The sequence below is a fragment of the Rutidosis leptorrhynchoides genome, chromosome 11, assembly GCF_046630445.1.
Source record: "Rutidosis leptorrhynchoides isolate AG116_Rl617_1_P2 chromosome 11, CSIRO_AGI_Rlap_v1, whole genome shotgun sequence".
NCBI lineage: Eukaryota > Viridiplantae > Streptophyta > Magnoliopsida > Asterales > Asteraceae > Rutidosis > Rutidosis leptorrhynchoides.
In genome coordinates, this window is record NC_092343.1 from 344,325,409 (window position 1) to 344,331,229 (window position 5,821).

The following is a 5,821-nucleotide window of genomic DNA, read 5'->3' on the forward strand; positions in this document are numbered from 1 at the left end:
ACTGCTAGATCCAAGGTTATTGTTGGTATGTAGTGCAGCCTGTACTGCGGCTATGTTTGAAGCTAGAAAAGTACGAAATTCCTCTTCATTCATATTCACGGTGTGTCGAGTAGTCGGTGCCATTTCCTTCAAAATAGTCAAATGGAACAAGTTAATCATACAGAATATTAAGAGTAGTTAATAGTATTTCGTAGCATAATATGAACTCATTTATAAAAGTTTTTTCTTCATATTAGCGTTTTATAAGTTTAAATTCGGGTAGTACCTACCCGTTAAGTTCATACTTAGTAGCTAATATACAATTCAACTACTACAATTCTATATGAAAAACTGATTATAATAATATTTCGCGTTCAAACTTTTACACAATATTTTACAAACTTACAATACCGCTTATTTTACATATAGCATGAAATATAGCACACAATAAATTTGATACAAGATGGTTGTGAAGATAATTCTAGCTAGTACACAAGTCGTTCAACAAAGGCAATAAAGATACGTAATTCATACGTCCAGAAACAAGTCATGCATTCTGGTTTTACTAGGACTACTTCCCATCCTTGGTCTTGTGGAACATAACCGTTATGGCCGTTGATAAGACAGCGTGTTGTAACGTCGTCAAAGGGATGAGGGTTACGTAATGTCCAACAGTCCCGTAACAATCTAAAAACCTCATTTCTTACCCCAATTACCGACTCCGTCACTTGTGGGAACGTTTTGTTTAATAGCCGTAGCCCGATGTTCTTTTTCTCACTTTGGTGAGAAGCGAACATTACTAACCCGTAAGCATAGCATGCTTCTTTATGTTGCATGTTAGCCACTTTTTCTAAATCATGAAGTCCTATATTCGGATACATTGAGTCAAAATAATTTCTTAACCCGTTGCGTAAAATAGCATTTGGGTTCCCCGCAATATATGCGTCAAAGTAAACACATCGTAACTTATGGGTTTCCCAATGTGATATCCCCCATCTTTCAAACGAAAGTCTCTTATAAACCAAGACATTCTTGGAACGTTCTTCGAATGTCTTACAAACTGATCTCGCCTTAAATAGTTGTGCCGAGGAATTCTGACCGACTCTAGACAAGATTTCATCAATCATGTCTCCGGGTAGGTCTCTTAAAATATTGGGTTGTCTATCCATTTTGTGTTTTTAAACTGTAAAATAGACAAGAGTTAGATTCGTAAAAAAAATACTTATTAATACAAGCAATTTTTACATATATCATAAAGCATAAGCACACTATATTACATATATTACACCACACGAATACAACTATCTTATTCCGACTCGCTCATTTCTTCTTGTTCGGTTTTGGTTCGTTTTGCCAAGTTTCTAGGGATATTTGATGTTCCCCTAATACGAGCCGTCGTTGTCCACATTGGTTTAGAAAAACCTGGTGGTTTAGAGGTTCCCTGGTCATTGTTACAACTTAAGGACTTCGGGGGTTGACGATACATATAAAGTTCATCGGGATTGGAATTAGATTTCTCTATTTTTATGCCCTTTCCCTTATTATTTTCTTTTGCCTTTTTAAATTCAGTTGGGGTAATTTCTATAACATCATCGGAATTCTCGTCGGAATCCGATTCATCGGAGAATTGGTAATCCTCCCAATATTTTGCTTCCGTGGCGAAAACACCATTATCCATAATTAACCTTGGTCGGTTGGTTGAGGATTTTCTTTTACTTAACCGTTTTATTATTTCCCCCACCGGTTCTATTTCCTCCTCCGGTTCCTCCTCTTCCGGTTCTGATTCTTCTTCCGGTTCCGACTCTTCTTCCGGTTCCTCTTCGGGAACTTGTGAATCAGTCCACGAATCATTCCAATTTACATTTGACTCTTCATTATTATTAGGTGAGTCAATGGGACTTGTTCTAGAGGTAGACATCTATCACATAATATCAAACGCGTTAAGAGATTAATATATCACATAATATTCACATGTTAAAAATATATAGTTTCCAACAAAATTTGTTAAGCAATCATTTTTCAAGTAAACACGGTCGAAGTCCAGACTCACTAATGCATCCTAACAAACTCGATAAGACACACTAATGCAAAATTATGGTTCTCTAAGACCAACGCTCTGATACCAACTGAAATGTCCCGTTCTTATTGATTAAAAACGTTCCATATTAATTGATTTCGTTGCGATGTTTTGACCTCTATATGAGACGTTTTTCAAAGAATGCATTCATTTTTAAAACAAACCATAACCTTTATTTCATAAATAAAGGTTTAAAAAACTTTACGTAGATTATCAAATAATGATAATCTAAAATATCCTGTTTACACACGACCATTACATAATGGTTTACAATACAAATATGTTACATCGAAATCAGTTTCTTGAATGCAGTTTTTACACAATATCATAAAAACATGGACTCCAAATCTTGTCCTTATTTTAGTATGCAACAGCGGAAGCTCTTAGTATTCACCTGAGAATAAACATGCTTTAAACGTCAACAAAAATGTTGGTGAGTTATAGGTTTAACCTATATATATCAAATCGTAACAATAGACCACAAGATTTCATATTTCAATACACATCCCATACATAGAGATAAAAATCATTCATATGGTGAACACCTGGTAACCGACATTAACAAGATGCATATATATAAGAATATCCCCATCATTCCGGGACACCCTTCGGATATGATATAAATTTCGAAGTACTAAAGCATCCAGTACTTTGGATAGGGTTTGTTAGGCCCAATAGATCTATCTTTAGGATTCACGTCAATTAGGGTGTCTGTTCCCTAATTCTTAGATTACCAGACTTAATAAAAAGGGGCATATTCGATTTCGATAATTCAACCATAGAATGTAGTTTCACGTACTTGTGTCTATTTTGTAAATCATTTATAAAACCTGCATGTATTCTCATCCCAAATATATTAGATTTTAAAAGTGGGACTATAACTCACTTTCACAGATTTTTACTTCGTCGAGAAGTAAGACTTGGCCACTGGTTGATTCATGAACCTATAACAATATATACATATATATCAAAGTATGTTTAAAATATATTTATAACACTTTTAATATATTTTGATGTTTTAAGTTTATTAAATAAGCTGTCCTCGTTAGTAACCTACAACTAGTTGTCCACAGTTAGATGTACAGAAATAAATCGATAAATATTATCTTGAATCAATCCACGACCCAGTGTATACGTATCTCAGTATTGATCACAACTCAAACTATATATATTTTGGAATCAACCTCAACCCTGTATAGCTAACTCCAACATTCACATATAGAGTGTCTATGGTTGTTCCGAAATATATATAGATGTGTCGACATGACAGGTCGAAACATTGTATACGTGTCTATGGTCTCTCAAGATTACATAATATACAATACAAGTTGATTAAGTCATGGTTGGAATAGATTTGTTACCAATTTTCACGTAGCTAAAATGAGAAAAATTATCCAATCTTGTTTTACCCATAACTTCTTCATTTTAAATCCGTTTTGAGTGAATCAAATTGATATGGTTTCATATTGAACTCTATTTTATGAATCTAAACAGAAAAATTATAGGTTTATAGTCGGAAAAATAAGTTACAAGTCGTTTTTGTAAAGGTAGTCATTTTAGTCGAAAGAACGACGTCTAGATGACCTTTTTAGAAAACATACTTCCACTTTGAGTTTAACCATAATTTTTGGATATAGTTTCATGTTCATAATAAAAATAATTTTCCCAAAATAACAACTTTTAAATCAAAGTTTATCATAGTTTTTAATTAACTAGCCCAAAACAGCCCGCGGTGTTACTACGACGGCGTAAATCCGGTTTTACGGTGTTTTTCGTGTTTCCAGGTTTTAAATCATTAAGTTAGCATATCATATAGATATAGAAAATGTGTTTAGTTGATTTTAAAAGTCAAGTTAGAAGGATTAACTTTTGTTTGCGAACAAGTTTAGAATTAACTAAACTATGTTCTAGTGATTACAAGTTTAAACCTTCGAATAAGATAGCTTTATATGTATGAATCGAATGATGTTATGAACATCATTAATACCTTAAGTTCCTTGGATAAACCTACTGGAAAAGAGAAAAAATGGATCTAGCTTCAACGGATCCTTGGATGGCTCGAAGTTCTTGAAGCAGAATCATGACACGAAAACAAGTTCAAGTAAGATCATCACTTGAAATAAGATTGTTATAGTTATAGAAATTGAACCAAAGTTTGAATATGATTATTACCTTGTATTAGAATGATAACCTACTATAAGAAACAAAGATTTCTTGAGGTTGGATGATCACCTTACAAGATTGGAAGTGAGCTAGCAAACTTGAAAGTATTCTTGATTTTATGTAACTAGAACTTGTAGAATATATGAAGAACACTTAAAACTTGAAGATAGAACTTGAGAGAGATCAATTAGATGAAGAAAATTGAAGAATGAAAGTGTTTGTAGGTGTTTTTGATCGTTGGTGTATGGATTAGATATAAAGGATATGTAATTTTGTTTTCATGTAAATAAGTCATGAATGATTACTCATATTTTTGTAATTTTATGAGATATTTCATGCTAGTTGCCAAATGATGGTTCCCACATGTGTTAGGTGACTCACATGGGCTGCTAAGAGCTGATAATTGAAGTGTATATACCAATAGTACATACATCTAAAAGCTGTTTATTGTACGAGTACGAATACGGGTGCATACGAGTAGAATTGTTGATGAAACTGAACGAGGATGTAATTGTAAGCATTTTTGTTAAGTAGAAGTATTTTGATAAGTGTATTGAAGTCTTTAAAAAGTGTATAAATACATATTAAAACACTACATGTATATACATTTTAACTGAGTCGTTAAGTCATCGTTAGTCGTTACATGTTAGTGTTGTTTTGAAACCTTTAGGTTAACGATCTTGTTAAATGTTGTTAACCCAATGTTTATAATATCAAATGAGATTTTAAATTATTATATTATCATGATATTATCATGTATGAATATCTCTTAATATGATATATATACATTAAATGTCTTTACAACGATAATCGTTACATATATGTCTCTTTTAAAAATCATTTAGTTAGTAGTCTTGTTTTTACATATGTAGTTCATTGTTAATATACTTAATGATATGTTTACTTATCATAGTATCATGTTAACTATATATATATATCCATATATATGTCATCATATAGTTTTTACAAGTTTTAACGTTCGTGAATCACCGGTCAACTTGGGTGGTCAATTGTCTATATGAAACATATTTCAATTAATCAAGTCTTAACAAGTGTGATTGCTTAACATGTTGGAAACATTTAATCATGTAAATATCAATCTCAATTAATATATAAACATGGAAAAGTTCGGGTCACTACATATATTACTATCAATTATATAACTTATTGACTATTTAATATTTATAATTTACAATATGTATAATACTACTTATGTATAGAATTTATTTATACATATATATTTACATATTTATTTACACACAATTGTTCGTGATTCGCCAAGAGTAGTCAAAGGGTAAATTAATACAGGAACACAATTTAAAGATTTTGAGATTTCAACATTACAGACTTTACTTATCGTGTCAGAAACATATAAAGATCAAGTTAAAATTTGGTCGGAAATTTCTGGGTCGTCACACTTTTTAAGTACTTCTTATTCATTAGCAATTCAACAGTAGCCTAATAAAGTTGGGTCAGGATGTCTCTTGTAAAGTTGTAATCTACTTTTTGTATACCCTAACCTTAATTGTTTTGCTGATGTCATTAGGCTTTAAAGTAGCAAAGGCAGTTACTTTTGTCACCCTGCAAAAATAAATATGGGAT